This window comes from Armigeres subalbatus, chromosome 2 (assembly GCF_024139115.2).
Source record: "Armigeres subalbatus isolate Guangzhou_Male chromosome 2, GZ_Asu_2, whole genome shotgun sequence".
In the NCBI taxonomy this organism is placed as follows: domain Eukaryota; kingdom Metazoa; phylum Arthropoda; class Insecta; order Diptera; family Culicidae; genus Armigeres; species Armigeres subalbatus.
Window position 1 is genome coordinate 86796075 of NC_085140.1, and position 18607 is coordinate 86814681.

At 41.2% G+C, this 18607-nt stretch overlaps 1 protein-coding gene across 7 annotated transcripts in view; it reads right to left on the bottom strand.

The window, feature by feature from the left end:
• LOC134209733 (terminal nucleotidyltransferase 5C) overlaps positions 1-18607 on the bottom strand; it is a 288881-nt gene that overhangs the window by 28882 nt on the left and 241392 nt on the right. The gene's annotated exons all lie outside the window — the stretch shown is intronic.

Sequence of the window (18607 nt, forward strand, 5' to 3'; positions counted from 1 at the left end):
GAACTCTAATCCGGGGTGTCCGGTGGTGACAGATTTGGAGCAGCACTTCAACACTTTCGTTTCTTTGGTGGACGAGACAGGTTTCATGGAAGGAAAACAAATGTACCGTGGCGAGGCGATAGGTAAATGGAATGGCAGTGTTTGCTGAACAACGGACGAAGACGATAATTTATGGGAATACCCCGAACGATAAGAAATGTGTTCCTCGGAATGTTTGCTATAATAAAAATCTTAGATTGATCCACCTAGCAGTGAAGGTGTCGGTCAATTTTTAAAAACTAAGCATCAAAAAAGTTTCGAGTTACATCCATCGGAACACAACCTCACGTCCCTTTGGGACTTCTATCAAAACATCAAATGACCATATACCCTTGCCATGCATCTCAGAGTGCACGAAAAAAAGACAAATACGGGACCCAAACTGCAAAGTAGACAACATTAGCTCGGATGTTTCTGTTGGAACGATGGTTCGCACTTCCAAGAATTGTTCGCCCCCCACACACTGTTTGATGATCTGAATTGAATTCTTGATACGGCGTGGAGTGGAACGCAAATAATTGGAGAATCCATGGCACCACGAATTTACTGCTCCGAATGTGTTTCTCGGAATCTATACGATTTGAAATAATGAGATGGAAGTAAGATACCGATACACATTACCACCATCATGTTCGGTTAGGAAGTAAATTGAATCAGCATCCGTGGAATCTATCATTTCGAGTACGTTTTTGGTTTAGCAAGATTGATGAAATGTGCTGTTTGTTACGTAGAAATTTTCTTTAAAAGAGATTACGGTTAGGTATTAATGGTACACCGTAGTTAAAAGGCATCAAAGTTTTTAATTACCATGTAAATCAACTGCTACGATTGGACGACAACCGCAAATATGTCTGTTTGAAACTATAATGTTAATAGAGAAAATAACCTCTTGGCCCAAGGTTATACTACCCTGGGGCACTCCAGAAGGGTTAGAGAAAATAACAGTTTCTGCGCTTCCTATTTTGACACATATCATACGATCGATGAGAGATGTATTGCGCATCTTTTCAAAATTTTCCATTTTGCGGATTCCGCAAAGTTATTCCGCAGCTGTCAAAGTTCTACCGCCAGCTTGAAAATCTTCGAAACACTGAAACAAAATCCAGATATTTGGTGTTGTCATCGTAGAATGCCATGCAAAAAATCTGAGTAAAAGTATGAAGTGACATTTGCGGTAGTTTTTAAGTTGAACCGTAAAAGGGAAAGTTATCTCTGGAACAGCAATATCAAACCAGGAAACCACATTGTGTGAACTTCCATGCTTTGTCAGTCTATGCTATGATCAACTATATGAAACGATGGCTGCTTTGAGATTGGTGTAGATTGCATCCACTTGTTCATGTTACGAAGCCAGTGCGACACTAACTCGACTAAATTAGGAATTGACGTTGATCTTTTGGAACAAAATTGCAACTGAGATGTCGTGATATATTGTTTTTTTATAGCTTGCGAACAAAGCATTGCAAGCTAAGAATAAATTCGATCAGGCAGGAGTCACCAACTTACGTACTCGATGTTCTCTTCGGAAATAGAGAAGGAATATAATCAGGTGTAACAGTTTCAAATGCATGGTTTCGGCGTTTTAAATGCAGATTCAATATATAACCTACTCTTTTATCTGCAAAGACTGAAACTCGACAACACAAATCGACAAAATTTAGTCACAAAATGGCCGTCGAATCCTACAATTCACATTTATCTGCACATGTCAGAGGTCAACGATCCTGAATTGAATCATCAATTGATGTAAAACCACATTTCTTCTTCGTCGAGAGCGTAGCTATTTCCATAGGATGATGAATACGTTTGTAATCTCAATCCTCCGTACCTAAAACTGATGACGAATATGACGTAAAATATTTTTTTTGCTTAAATTAGGTCGATACAAATATTTAAAAACAATTGAGTCTCCCCCCTCGTTTTTATGACCAAAAATATTTTGAGGGGGCAAAAAAAATTCGGACAATTTTGAGGATTTTTAATACATTCTTTAACAAATCCGGGCAGTGAGTGCGTGATTTCTCGTGTTTCGGACAGCAGAACGATCGCGCGATCGGCCGGAATCTTGTGTTCTGCATTGCGCGGCCGGTAATAAAAATCAGTTCAGTGCGTGATTTCTTGTGTTTCTGATTCTCCAGTAATCAGAGCGATCTGCCGGTCGTCGAAATAAAGTTTTGCTTTGTGCGAAAAGCAAAACGATCGGCTGGTCACCGAAATTTTCATCTGCATTGCGCGGCCGGTAATAAGATTAGCCATCGAACAAGTAAGTGCAGTGCGTGTTTCAGTCGTCGGGAAAGAAATAAAATATCTATCTCGTGTTCGGTGGCTCATGCTAATGTTACGCGCGTTCGAAAAAAAAGCGCGTTCTTCAATAGTTTGCTGTAGCCATCGAGCAAGTGAGTACAGAATGCTGCGCTTCCATGCGATCGTCCAAAACGCGAATCTCCTCAGTTTACATATGCCACCGGGCGTGCATGTTTTAACTTTTAACTCGAATTAGTGTTGTTTCCCATCCCATAGATCGTATCGCTTACCATAGTGAATCCAGATAAATTATCCTTTGTAACTAAAACGATATCCTATCCCAAGACAATCGTGGAGATGCAGAGGTATACTCGGTCTCTAGTAGCAACGAGAGTCGGACTAACAATCCTTCCATTCCTATATGACCGTGAGGACGTGGCCGGCGCCGTTATTTATGTTCTCTGTACAATTTCGCAAGTTCAGTCAATCACGGAGTAGCAACTACGAATTGTACGGTCATAATGCTCATGCTCATGCTCACGCTCATTCTTTAACAAATCCGGGCAGTTTCATTGATTTTTTCCATTTTAATATTTATTTTTTTACTGACCCCCCTCCCCTTCCCTTGACCTTTTGGAGACCAGTAGGACATAATTTAAATAAAATATTTGTAACGGCCTTACTAGTTTTTTTATTTAATTCATTGATCTTTAGACAGGATAGGATAGACCCAAATTCGATAAGTTATTATCACATGATCCAGGTCTTCCAAATGTTTCATGAAGTCTAGGCTTTCAGAGCTCCACGCATAAACTAACATCTATAGCTATTTTTGATATAGTTGGTGCTCTCATCATCATCAGACATCAATATTCCTAGTCCAAACATCAATATTCTTCAATCAAATTGGACATGCCTTCAACATGCTCCATTCCAGGCCATCCAAGAATTCGAAGAACTGGAGTACAGGCCTGAAGATAAATACAATTAACTAAAAATCTGCTTGCTCCTTTCAGAAAAGCAACATGCTCTTAGTGAACATTTGAACCAAATTGGATACCACTTGAATGCATGTTCCATTTGAAGCCATTCAAGAATTCCAAGAATTACAAGTACAGGCCTTAAATTCAATAAGAAAAATCTATTTGCTCCTTTTGAAAATGCAACATGCTGATCGTTTCAACCAAGTAGATTCCATTCAACGCCAAAGTTCTAAGAGCTGGAGAACAGGCCTTAAGATCAATACGCATAACGATCTTTTTTTGTAGGAATTCAACGGTGCTTTAAGTTATTGTTTAAATTAAGTAGGATTTGGAGTAAGCGTGATGACCACAAGGCCTAAACTCCAGTTAAATTTTGAATGAACTAAAAAAACTCAACGGTGCAGCCCAATCGGGTTGTACGCAAAGGTGACGTAGGTCTACGTAGCAATTCGAAATTGATGGTATTTGCCATAATAATTTGTGTCGTTTTATTAACATCGAGCAAACTGCTCGGAGGCCAACTGAATCAAGAACTCGAATAGTTGTTCCAGTTGGATGGACTTTGAGTCTCTAACCGTGGAATAACCATGACTCGTCGGCCGCTGAAGCCACTCGACTGGCTTTCAGTCGGGGACATCACAATCCTTTTTTTGCCACGTACGCTTACATCGCTGGCGAAAACCAATCGTTGCAAATAAATACATTTGCGTTTGGTTTCACGCCACTTGTGATTCTGCTTATTTCTCCTTTATTTCGGCCATTTTTGAGGATGGTGTCCTCCATAAAGGTCTTTATACAAAAGAAGGTTGATCCGACAATCCGATATGAACTTTCTTCGAAGTGCAAAACTCAATCGTAACTAGCAAATTTGATAGCGCGGCGGAGGGAGATGATGCAATTAATTTGAACGGATGGAATCATTAAAAGCAACCAAACTACCACGCTAAACCCGATGTCGCCGAAACAGTCCATTTGTGCTCAGTCCAACTCTTTCTTTCCATAAAATGCTGGTCCTGAGAAGAACCAATTTTCTTTTCCCAACGCGCTTTTACAATAACTAACTGCATCCATACGCTTGTCGGCACCTTGCGTTGAAATTGTCTGACCGCCACTCGTTGAATTTTCTCTAAGCTTCCACCATTTGGAATAAGTTTTCTGCATTGCCACTGCTACTCACGTCTTCGTGCTGCTGTGTCCGCTCCGCTGCATCAAATTTTGTCGAACCGCTCATTCCGCTTTTTCCGCGGAGTCCCGATCAAAATGGCTCGCGCGTGCCGGATAACAGCTTTCTTGTATTCAATAAACTAAGCCCGTTAGCCCCGCCCCTTTGTGATCTGTATGGGTGTAAATATAATGTGCACTCATAACGATTAATGAAGGGGCGGGGCTTATGGAATTTCTTCATTAGATATAAGAAAGCTGCTATCCGGTGCGCGCGAGCCATAATGATGGGGATTCCACAGACAATGTCGGAGAATGTTATTTGCCACTGCCTTGTAAGCGGGAAAAAATGCAACAAAAATAAATAAGAGATTTAAAAAAATAGATTTTACGTAAAACAAATCAAAACAAGGCACGTTACAGTTTACAAATATGCAAGAAAGGCAAAATATTTTTCACGCTAATCACGCCATGATCTAACACATGAGATTCAAAATAATTATTACCAATGGCTTTGTCGTCATTTTTCAACGAATTATAACTGAAAATCCATTTTCCACTCGAAACGTTTGCGGAAAAGCCATCAGAATCCGAGTGACCTTTGAGTGGTCTTGTTGTGACCTTTAAGTGGTCTTGTTGTGTAAGGGTTATCACGCATATCTAGAGAGTAGGAGGTTGAGGGTTCGAGTCTCTCCAAGACACGTGGATTCTTTTTCGCAAATTTCATATCAATTTGTCCATTTCGAAACATGTGCTGTGCATATGCACAGCCAAGATATTTAACAAAAAATGGTTTTCGTACGGCCGAGTTGCCGAATAATATGCAATTAATTGTAATCAAGTGTCGGTCTTTCACCGTCATTAGTCGTCTGAGTACACGCGACCGCTTACGTAAGGCAATCAAACTCATCAAATGCTTTAGCCAAGCAAGCCTTTGGCACAGCAGAGCTGCTTCATACACTAGTTTTTTTTGGCCGTATAAAATTTAGGATACACATTTTCAGAGCCTTGTAAAAATTAATTTGAACGCAATAAAGCGTCTTTTGGTTCGCTTGCATATGTCGGTCTTAAATGACATAATGTTACATGACTTTTTCGTAGTGTGCGCTCTTTGCGGAATCCCGATCAAAATGGGTAGCGCGCCGGAAAGCAGCTTTCTTGTATTCAATAAATTAAGCCCGTAAAGTTGAATGGATGCAATCACTAACAGAAACCAAGTTTCCACGCCAAACGCCGATGCCACCGAAACAGTCCATTTTTGCGATTAAACCTTTCTGTTCAGAAAATGCTAGTCCTGAGAAGAGCCAATTTTCTTTCCCCAATGCGCTTTCCCAATAATGTAATAAAAGCATCGCCACTGGCGGCACGGGATCGCAACAGTGCTATTTTTATAGTCAACCCTTTCTTCATATAAAATGCTGGTTCGTTGAGGTTGAATGATCTGCAACAACACACCGAAGACCACCACCAATGCGATGGATTGTGATGCTATGTCCGCTCCGCTGCGATCGCTTTGATGCGTCCGCTCTGCGTGAAATCTTGTTCAAACTGAGGATTAGATCCAAACCCGCAAGTGATTGATTTTTGATGTCTGGCTAGTGATGCATGTACGTGATTGGTTGGTTTACCTATTTCTAAACTTTTTATCAATTTTCGACAATAAATAGTTGAAAATCACTATTTTCATATAAATACAAAGAAGCGTTGACTCATTCTTGATCGAATGGTCCAACAAAAATGAAAATCCATCGAGAAACGGCTGAGATATTAAAGTTTTAAGTCTATCATATTTTCGTGACGGTCCCTGATTTTCGCAATCGTAAAGTGTACCCCAATATAGAAAAGACAGACGTAGTCCTACGTCAAAAAATCCCGCCCTATAATTTTGACCAAGCCCGGTACGTTTGCTTGTCTGTGATAAAACGAAGGGTTTATACCTGTCAGGTAACATTTTGAATATTATTAAGATTATGTATTTGGTTTAAAATATTTTGATCGACTTATTTGCTTTTTGCCTTTCTCGTATACAAAGTATACACAGCAAATAATTTTGAAAATTCAACGACGTGTAAAATTGCAGCTTATCCCATCAAACGAATTAGCATTCGAAATTCAATAAAATTTTATTGAATTTTACAAGCAAGCACCGTTTACATTTATTTCGATTTAAAAGAATAGTGAGATCGATTGAATGTTACGTTTATTTGCATGCTCCAAATATGTGCATGAAAATACATTTAAAATCACAACATATTTTTATCTGTGTACGTAAAGAAAGGCTATATGTTCGCTCTACAAACGAACTTTTTATAGAAGTTTTGGAGACCCATAGTATTATATGTATACCAATCGACTCAGCTCGACGAATTGAGGTGATGTCTGTGTGTGCGTGTGTGTGTATGTGTGTGTGTATGTGTGTGCGCAAAATAATCTCACTCATTTTTCAGGCATTTATCTTTAACGGATTTTCTCGCAACAAGTTGCATTCGACGCGGAATCTTGTCCCATTGTTTCGTATTGAAAATTGGCTCATTCGGACTATGTGCTTCGGAATTGTGGCCAAAATATATTTCTTTATAAGAAAAAATCTCACTCACTTTTTAGGCACTTACTCTTAGCTGATTTACTCGCAACAAGTTTCATTCGACGTAGAATCTTGCCCAATTATTTCGCATTGAAAATTGGCCCAATCGGACTATGGGTTTCGAAGATATGTCCAAAATTCATTTTCAAAATCTCACTCATTTTAGTCACATATGTACCCTCAGCCGATTTGCTCGCAAGAAGTTGCATTCGATGCAGAATCCGGTCCCATTGTTTGCTGTTGAAAATTGGCTGGATCGGACTATAGGCTCAGAAGTTATGGTCAATACACTTTTTTTGACCAAAAGTGCGTAGAAATTACTCACTCGAAAGAAGCGAGAAAGGCACCATCACCGCTAGGTGGATTAATCTGTTTTTTTTTTTAATTTCAGCCAAACGGCATTCGGCCAAATGGCATGACAAAGTCTTAATATTGGAATGCTCGAAAGTGTTTTAGACGTACAGAATCTACCACACCCAAAAACAAATCCCACAATTATTGTATAAAATCTTAGCAAAGACAATTTTGCAAAGTTTTAATACAAGGCTTTTATTTGGAGTGTAAGGAGTGTCCTTAACGTCAATTTCCGGCTTCTGCTCATTGAGCAAGGTCAGACAATGACCATATTGCATATGTTTCGGGCCATTCCAACAAAGTCGTCAATCTTGAATCTTGATATGGTGGCAACACAGAGAAACAGACGTCTCACTTAGAACAAAATGCAATCAAAATCATCGTCACGAAAACATTGTCGCCCAATGCTAAAATCCCGGTATTGGTCAAGCGGCAACCAGATGGCGGTAGTGTGCAAACGTCAAACACAAGCAAAATCGATGAAAGCGCCATCGGTGGCCGATTGACCACCTACAAAAAGTTAAATAAACCGTTAAAAAGGTGTACGATGGAACATACGTTGAGTGAGACGTCTGTTTCTCTGTGGTGGCAAACTTCGATTTCCGGATGCTACTTTACGACAATAAAAATGTCAATACTGATCGATTTTAGGAATAAATAGTTTTAAAAACCAGAAATTCTTTGTCTTTCGTTGCAATATTTGCAACACCATACGTACGCCAATATTGAAGAATGACATAAAAAATTTGGGGTTGTATACAAGACACGACCGCTCGACGTAAACTACGTAAAACCAAATATAGTACACTGAACCAACTATGCCGCTCTATATAGAAGAGAAGGAACCATCCCACGACAATACTACCCAGCTTAGCAACATCTTCCACTCTATGAAGGAGTAGGGACTCCACTGTCTAGCGGCTGGGCCACCCCATTCATACAACCCAGTTCAATAATAGATAATACCCTAAAAGTAGGCAAGGATTGGGACGCGCTGTATAAGGGATGCATGATGCATGAAAGAACTAAAATTTTCAATAGTTTAGCGTTGATAATCAATAGTTTCAATACTACTAGCAAATTGGTGGAAAGTTTACGAATCGATTGATATATAAATCATTAAAATCCATTGAAAGATAAAGGACCTATTAGTGTTACAAATCTTACATGATTTCGTGACGGTCTCCAGTTTTGAAATTCTCATTTGACATCCTGTATCAGAGTCTTCCCCTTAGACGTAGTTTACGTCAAAATAGAAAATTATGGTGTCTAGACTTTTGTTGATCAAACAAAGACACCTAATCTAACAAATAAATGCAGTTAGGCCGTTACAAATTTAAATAATGTCCTACTGGTCTCTATATGGTCAAGGGAGGGGGGATGGGTTTTTCAATAAAAAATAAATTTTCAAATGGAAAAAAACCAATAAAACTCCTCAGATTTGTTGAAGAATGTTTTGGAAATTCTCAAAATTGTTATTTTTGGGCAAAAAAACGAGGGCGGGGGAGACATAATTGTTTTCAAATATTTGTATCGATCTAATCTATATAATAAAAATGAAATGGTCTGTGTTCGTATCCGCATAACTCGAAAACGGCTGGCTGGATTTTATTCATTCCTTCAGCAGGTATGTTGGTTACCGTTTCCGACGGGTTTATATGATATTTCCTCATGCGAAAATTATTAGTAAAGTTGAGTAAATCGTGAAAAACTAAAATTCGTATGGACATTTCGCATGGGCAGTTCACCGCGCGTTTTCGCCTACTATGCAGGACAACGTCTGCTGGGTCGACTAGTATTGAATAATTAGCAAATAAAATAAGGTACATTTTTTTTAAATCAGCGTAATACATTCAGCGCTTGTGAATTCATTTTGCACCTGAATGTTGTGTATGTTGAATGACAAAAATGGTGTAAAAAACTACAAAATGCATCGTTACTATCATCACTAGTTTAAAAAAATATATTTTTTTCTGCTAACATCCTTGTATCACCCAGCAAACTACGCATTGCATAAAAGCATGTATTCAAAACTACCCGGAAAGAGAATTGATACACTGCGATATTGGCTTATTAGAATTTGTAATCAATAGTCATTCTAGCCTAGAGCCTCATAACCGCACTCAGCTCGAAATTGGAAAATCGATCGACCCCTCAGACGAAGCGAGGACGACGATGCGACGAGACGCCATAACTAGTTCCAAGAAATTGAACCACCAGCGGCAACACCAGTTCAGTTGTGCGGGGTAATTGATATAATTGAACTCCTTCCTGTATTTACAATTGTTGTTTTATGTTTACTTGCGATTTGCACAATGGGCAGCAGTACTCTCCCCGACCTTTTTTTCTGTTTCTAGTTGCGTTGGCCGTGGGTGTTCCGAGACGATGCGACGCTACGCGGCATGCTGAATACTAGAGGCGATACGATTACTTAGCGATCGCAATAGGGAAAAGCGGTGTACAATGTAAACCTGTTTCGACGTTTTTTCATGTAGCATTTATTGTTCTGTTAATACTGTAAATGACCTTTACTGCCGCTAACCGCAAGTCAATCTTATCTGTATAGCGGCAGTTTATGTATTTACCAAAATATTTAAATGTTCTCACATTGTGTGAAAATTATTTATCGAAAAAGAAAATTATTTTCGTCTTCTTGCTCCATCGAGATACCAAACCAATCTACTCTACGCACACATCATCATCATCATCTACGTCGTCTTCCCCGCCGCTCCGTTTCCTGGGTTTATTTTTGGCATGGCAAACTTTTGAAAGGGCCCTCGCGAGATTGACGCACAAGAGCAGCTACATATGTGTTCAATTCGTTTCGCGAATCAATCGATGGATCGATTTGAAATTGAAGGCTTTTTTATTGTTTTGTTCGGTTTGTCGAAATCGAGACATAATCATCCCCCAGCCCGAATGAGCCAAGTCATCTCCGCTCACGTTCAAATGAATCGAGTGAAAGGAAGGCGTACCTCGAATTTCGTCATGATATAGATTTCCTACATGCTAATTAAGATCATCTTTTGGTTCGGAAGCTTGAAGTTTCAAACTATTCGACTTCTCGTCGGCTCTAGAGTACAGGCTTTGCAAAAGAGATGTATCTTTTTGATGTGGAGTCTCAGCCTCTATAAATTAAAACTGTTTGAGACTTTGCTTGAATATTTCTCTAAACTAAAAAGCAAAGAGATCAGCTATAATTTTAAAAGAACAAATATATTTTACGAACGGTCAAATTAGGAAGTGAAAAAACCGTCACATTCACACCTCTTGCACTTTCCGGTCGACCTTTGATCCAGTTTCGAAAAACAACTCCGAACCACAAATCACTCAAGACCGTCAACATTCTGTGGGTACGTCCGCCCAGGCATTCGGCCTCCCGAACCGGATACAAAAAAGCGACCAGTTCGACGACGACAACGCTGGCTGCTGAGACGTTGTCGGTCCTTGAGCAACAAATAATAACCATCATCGGTACACTGTCGGACTCATGTTCATGTACTTCTCCGCTTCGCCCCGCGAGAAGGTGTTCCCCCTCTTGGTGGGTCGATCCAACAACCGATTCGCTCGAAACTGTGGTTGTTATTAATGGGTTACTTCAGGCGACCCGTCTCTGCTGCCTGTTTGCACACTGTGTCGTCGTCGTCGGTGCAGCAAAGGAGGTAGAACCGCATGATGATGGATGGCTATCGTCGGGCCGAGTCGCACGCGTGCTCGGTCTCCCTTGTTCTTGGAGGGTGCCGTCGCGCTGTCACAGCAGAAGTAAGTAAATTGAATTTCGATACACTTGGCCCAGGTGGGGTCCCCGCAGTAACGGGAAGCTGAAGCACAGTGAACGGATGGAGGAGCTCTGTTTGCTCTATATTTTGTGGTTTACCATGAGAGCAAGGTGAGCTCTATTGATGGTCTAACATTGGTGGACGCATTCCTGTTCATTTGTATAAGATCAGAGTGCAGGGTGCCAGACTATTCAGTAGGTATGGTTTGTTGGTTATATTTTTTATAGTTTCTCGATTACGTATTATGTAAACTAAAATTTGATTCTAATTCAATTAGAATTCATACAAAGTTAAAGTATAATTTAGAAAGCACTAGCTTGAAATTGGATCAACTAATTTAATATTCGAATCTGTTCAAGGTATGACTTTATTATTAGCTTTCAAACAAAGCTAAACTAATTATATAAAAAACACACAACATAATCTTTGTGGCAATTCAAAAAAATCTCTCCTTAGAGAATCCTTACAGGGATTCAAGCAGAATCCATACAGGGATGCGTTCAAAATCTCTGTATGGATTCAAGCAGATTTTTTACAAGTATTCAAGCAAAACCTTTCTGGGATTCCAAGAAAATCCCTACGAAGGATTCCTCCGAATATTCCCAAAGAATCCCTGTGGGGTTCAAACAGGGGATTCGAACTAAATTTTTGCGAAGATACAAACATTATCTCTAGATGGCAACGATTATAACGATTACAACGATTACGAATCTGAGCAGAGTCGTTATGAAGATGTGAGCTTAATTTCTAATGGGATTTTTACGCTATCCTTACGCAAAATTTGGCAGATTTTTTACGGAGATTCGTGCAGAATCCCTACTGAAATGGAAGAGGAATCCCTACAAGGATTCATGCGAACATAATAAGAAAAATCAAGCAGAGTTCCTATACAGATTCAAAAACAGATCCTACTAAGATTCGTGCAGAATCCCTAAGTGAAATCGAGCAGAATCATGAAATGGACTTAAGCTTAAGCACTCTGTATCAGATTCCCAGCAGACTCAAGCAGAATCCCAACGGGGAGTCTGGCAGAATATTTATAGGAATTGAGGCAGAATTCCGCTATTCGAGCACTTTTCCTAGCAGAACCACACAAGAGATTCGAGCAGAATCTGTACAGGAATTCGAGTAGTATCCCCTCAGATATTTGAGCAGAATCCCCTCAATGATTCGAGCAGAATCCTCTAAGGGACTCGAGTAGAATCATCTAAGGTATTCGAGCAGAATCTCCTTCAGGGATCAAAGCAGAATCCCCTCAAGGATTCGAGCAAAATCTTCTCTAAATATTCGAACAGAAACTTCTTCAGGGATTCGAGCAGAATCCCCTCTGGCATTCGAGCAGAATCCCCTCAGGACTTCAAACCGAATCCTCTAAGGGATTCGAGCAGAATTCCTTCAGAGATTCGAGCAGAAACCCCTCAGAGATTCGAGCAGAATCCATCCAAGAAATCGAGCAGAATCCCCTGAGGAATTATAACAGAATCCCCTCAAGAATTCGAACAAAACCCCTCGGAGATTGGAGCAGATTCCCCTCAGAGATTCGAGCAGAATACCCTCAGAGATTCAACAGAATCCCTTAAGGGATTCGAGTAGAATCCCTAGAGGGATTTAGCAGAATTTCTACAAGAGATTGAGTAGAATCCCTTCAGGGATTCGAGTAGAATTCCTTCAGGGATTCGAGTAGAATTTCTTCAGGGTTTCGAATAAAATTCCGTCAGGGATTCGAGTAGAATTCCTTTAGGGATTCGAGTAGAATTCCTTCAGGGATTCGAGTAGAATTCCTTCAGGAATTCGAGTAGAATTCCTTCGTGGATTCGTGTATAATCTCTTCAAGGATTCGAGTAGAATTCCTTCAGGGATTCGAGCAGAATCCCTCCAAGTATTTGAGAAGAATCTCCTCAACGATTCGAGTAGAATCCCTACAGGGATTTAGCAGAATTTCTACAGGAGATTGAGTAGAATCTCTTCAGGGATTCGAGTAGAATTCCTTCAGATATTCGAGTAGAATTCCTTCAGGAATTCGAGTAGAATTAGTTCAGGGATTCGAGTATAATTCCTTCAGGGAGTCGAGCAGAATCCTTCCAAGTATTTGAGTATCAACGATTCGAGCAGAATCCCCTGGGGGATTCGAGCAGAATCCTTTCAGGGATTCGAGCAGAATTCCACCAGGGATTGAACAGAATCCCACCAGGGCTTCGAGTAGAATCCTACCAGGGATTTGACCAGAATTCCTTCTGCTATTTGAGCAGAATGCCTTCTGGTATTTTAGCAAAATTTCCTAAGGGCTTCAAGCAGAATCCACAAAGGGAGAACAAAAGAGAAATACCTCCAGAGATTCGAGCAGAATCTTTCCATGGATTCGAGCAAAATCCCTTCCGAGATTCAAACAGAATCGCTTCAGTGATTCGAGCAAAATTCCTTCAGGGATTCAAGCAGAAACACTTCAGAGATTCGAGCAGAATCCTTACAGGGATTCAAGCAAAACCCCTACAGCGATACGAGCAGAATCTCTACAAGGATTCAAGCAGAATCCTAATGGGGATTCGAGCAGAATCTCTATTGAGATTCAAGCAGAATCTCTGCAGGGATTCGAGCAGAATCCCCAAAAGGATTCGAGCAGAATCTCCATAGGGGAGTGAGCAAAATCCCTACAAGAATTCGAGCAGAATCTCTATAGAGATTCAAGCAGAATTTCTTCATGGACTCGAGAAAAATTTCTTCAGGGATTCGAGCAGAATCCCTTCCGAGATTCGAGCAGAATCCCTTCAGAGATTCAGGCAGAATCCCTCGAGGGATTCGAGCAGAACCCTATAGAAATTCGAGCAAAACCCTATAAGAATTCGAGAAGAATCCTCACAGGGCGCACTCAGGAATTCGTGCAGAACCCCCTCCGGGATTTGAGAAGAACCCCATAGGAATTCGAGCAGAACCCCACAGAGCGCACTCAGAAATTCGTGCAAAACGCCCTCCAGGATACGAGCAGAATCCCCTACGAGATTTGAGTGAAATCACCCTCGGGATTGGAGCAGAATCCCCCTCGGCATTGGAGCAAAATCCCCTCCGGGGTGCCAGCAGAATCCCCTCCAGAATTGCAGCAGCATCCCGTCCATGGCTGCTGCAGAATCCCCTCAAGGATTGGAGCAAATTCCCTTCAGGCATTCGAGCAGAATCCCTTCAGGGATCCGAGCAGAATATCCTCAGGGATTCAAGCAGAATCCGTTCAGGGATTCGAGCAGAATCCGTTCAGGGATTTGAGCAGAGTCCGTTCAGGAATTCAAGCAGAATCCACTCAGGGATTCAAGCAGAATCCACTCAGGGATTTGATCAGAATCTACTCAGGAACTCGAACAGAATTCCCTCAGGGATTCGAACAGAACGCCTTCAGGGATTCGAACAGAATCCCCTCAGGGATTCGGACAGAATCCCCTCAGGGATTCGAACAGAATCCCCTCAGGGATTCTAACAGAAACCCCCAGGGATTCGAACAGAATCCCTTCAGGGATTCAAGCAGAATCCCCTCAGGGATTCAAGCAGAATTCCCTCAGGGATGCAAGCAGAATCTTCTCAGGGATTCAAGCAGAATCCCCTCAGGGATTCAAGCAGAATTACCTCAGGGATGCAAGCAGAATCTTCTCAGGGATTCAAGCAGAATCCCCTCAGGGATTCAAGCAGAATCAAGCAGAATCCCCTGAAGAATTCGGGCAGAATCCCCTTAGGGATTCGTGGAGAATCTCCTTAGGGATTCTAGGAGAATCCCTTTAGGGATTCGAGGAGAATCCCTTTAGGGTTCCGAGGAGAATCCCTTCAGGGATTCGAGCAGAATCCGTTCAGGGATTCGAGCAGAATCCCCTCAGGGATTCAAGCAGAATTCCCTCAGGGATTCCAGTGGAATTCCCTCAGGGATTCGAGCAGAATTCCCTCAGGGATTAGAGCAGAATTCCCTCAGGGATTCGATCAGAATTCCTTCAGGGATTCGAGCAGAATTCCCTCAGGGATTCGAGCAGAATTCCCTCAAGGATTCGAGCAGAATTCGACTCGGACTCATGGACTCAAGTAGAATCCATCCAGGGATTCGAGCAAAATTCCCTCAGGGATTTGAGCGGAATCCTGAGTGGATTCTCCACAGGGATTCGAGCAGAATATTCTCAGAGATTTGAGCAGAATTCCCTCAGAGATTCGAGCAGAATTCTCTTTGAGATTCGAGTAGAATTCCTTCAGAAATTCGAGCAGAATTCCCTCAGGGATTCGAGCAGAATTTTCTCAGAGACTCAAGCAGAATTTTCTCAGTGATTCGGTCAGAATTCCTTCAGAGATTCGAGCATAAAGCTCTCAGGGATTCAAACAGAATCCCTTTTGGGATGCGAGCTGAATCCCCTCAGGGATTCGAGCAGAATCCATTCAAGGATTCGAGCAGAATCCATTCAAGGATTCGAGCAGAATCCATTCAGCGATTCGAGCAGAATCCCTTCAGGAATTCGAGCACAATCCCCTCAAGGATTCGAGCAGAATCCTTCCATGGATTCGAGCAGAATTTCTACATGTATTTGAGCAGGACATCCTTTAGGGGTTCGAGCAGAATCTCTTCAGGGGTTCGAGCAGATTCCCTCAGGGATTTGAGCGCAATCCTGAGTGGATTCTCCACAGGGATTCGAGCAGAATTTCATCAGAGATTCGAGCAGAATTCCCTTAGAGATTCGAGCAGAATTCCTTCAGAAATTGAGCAGAATTCCTTCAGAAATTGAGCAGAATTCCTTCAGGAATTCGAGCAGTATTTTGCTCAGAGACTCAAGCAGATTTCTTCCAGGGATTCGGGCAGAATTCTTCAGGAGTTCGAGCAAAAGCCACTCAGGGATTCAAACAGAATCCCTTTTGGGATGCGAGCTGAATCCTCTCAGGGATTCGAGCAGAATCCACTCAGGGATTCGAGCAGAATCCACTCAGGGATTCGAGCAGAATCCACTCAGGGATTCGAGCAGAATCCACTCAGGGATTCGAGCAGAATCCACTCAGGGATTCGAGCATAATCCACTCAGGGATTCCAGCAGAATCCACTCAGGGATTCGAGCAGAATCCACTCAGGGATTCGAGCAGAATTCTCTCAGAGATTCGAGCAGAATTACTTCAGAAATTGAGCAGAATTCCTTCAGGGATTTGAACAGAATTTTGCTTAGAGACTCGAGCAGAATTTTTCCAAGAATTCGGGCAGAATTTCTTAAGGGGTTCGAGCAAAAATCCCTCAGAGATTCAAACAGAATCCCTTTTGGGATGCAAGCTGAATCCTCTCAGGGATTCGAGCAGAATCTACTCAGGGATTCGAGCAGAATGCTCTCAGGAATTTGAGCAGAATCCACTCCGGAATTCGAGCAGAATCCTCTCAGGGATTCGAGCAGAATCCCCTCAAGGATTCGAGCAGAATCCTTCCATGGATTCGAGCAGAATTCCTACATGTATTTGAGCAGGATATCCTTCAGGGGTTCGAGAAGAATCTCTTCAGGGGTCCGAGCAGAATCCCTCCAGGGGTTTGAGCAGAATCGCTTCAGGGACTCGAGCAGAATTCTCTCAGATATTGGCGATGCGTTCCTCAAGGGATTCAAGCATAATCCTCTCAGGGACTCAAGCAGAATTCCATAAGGGATTCGAGCAGAACCCCTACAGAGCAGGATCTCTTCAGGGATTCGAGAAAAATCCCTTCAGGGATTCGAGCAGAATCTTCACAGGGATTTGAGCAGAACCTCATAGAGATTCGAGCAGAATCCCTACAGGGATTCGAGCAGTAGAACCCACATGAAACATCTCAGTGATTTTAGCAGATTCCCCTCAGGGATTCGAGCAGAATCTTCTCAAGGATTCAAACAAAATTCCTACCTCTGAATTTTTATTAGGGATTCAAATGAAATCTCTGCAGGGATGTGATCGGAACTCCTGCGAACATTCGAATGTAATTCCTGCGGAAACTCGAACTTTAGATTCGAGCAGCATCCTTTCGAAGATTCCAACAGAATCACGAACAGAATCGAACCGATGCGAAAGGTGAAGCAAATTCAGTGTTTCATGTCATGATATCATGCACTTGATGAAACCAAACCCTTTATCCTGATATAACACACTTGATTATGTTTTTCATGAGTGCAAAAGTTTGCCATTCCAAGCCTTTAATTTCACCCTTCAATTTTTAATTACAAAATTGGTAATTTATCACATACCTACAAACCTTTTTGACGATCTACGATTGCATTTGCATATTTCCCACATTGGTTGATTATCCCATAATAACCATCCGTACCGTATCGACACGTTTTGCTGATAGACACTTGATGGTATGCACTCCCAAAATAATCCAAACTAAATCGAATATAATATAAACAATTTTGGAAGAAATTGTATACAGAAGTCACATTTTGAACATAACATAAATGAGCTATAAATTTCAGAATGAATAATAAATAATGTAATAAATAATATCATAACAATTTTATTAAGTAAATAATAGTCTGTTCCATTGTCAAACTAAATATAAAGAGTGCAAGCTCAGAAAATTCTAACGTGCTGTAACGAAATCTCATTCATCTGCATTGTTTCTAGGAATAAAAGTCCCTGAAACATAACAAAAATTGGGTTTGAAGTAATTCAATCTGCCGTGTGGATTATTTTCAGCGTGCTTCCTCTAACGGGCCTCGCAGCTTTTATGCTCCCTCCCATCATTCCCGCGCACGACGCTACAGCCACCGTCGTTCCCCCAACTCACCGACGAATATGATTAGCCATAATTATGCTGCATATGGGTTGCTTGTTGCAGCAAATTTGCATAAGTACATACCGTCGCGGCGGATCGGATGGACGGACACCGATCGTTTGCACAATTTATGTAAAACTAACCTTTCATCCCCGTGCCTATGGTAGCTTGCGGCGGTGCGAGGGGACGATACATACGGTGGGAAAATTATTATCCATCAAAATGGAAAGTGTCGGGAAGGTGTTTACCGCGCCGCATCATTTGTCGGAATTCTTTGATTGAAAGGTGATGAAGCTGGGTGGGAAACAGCAAAATTAGGAAAACCTCATTGAAGGTTAAAAAGTAGTAAGCTTAAATCGGCTGCCTTATTAGTCATTCGATGACTAATTCATGAATTTTTGTAAAAAGATTCTACAGTGCTACAGTTTTAAAAAATTAGTTTGATTTGAAAAGATTTAGAACATTTAGCTTGCATGGAAATTGTAAAAGTTTTATCTCCAGTTGAAAATCCACAAATTAGGGTGAAGTTCTTAAATCTTTTGTATTACCATAATCAGTTCAAAATTGACTAAAAAATGTCACTTAAGTATCATTTACTTCGTTATTTTAATGCATCGGTGTTGTTATTTTAGACGAATCGTGGTCAACGAACGCCTCTGTTTCTTCAAACGAAATAAGTAGTAATTAACACTGATTATGCACGAGCCACAATAGACATGAACTGATTGCA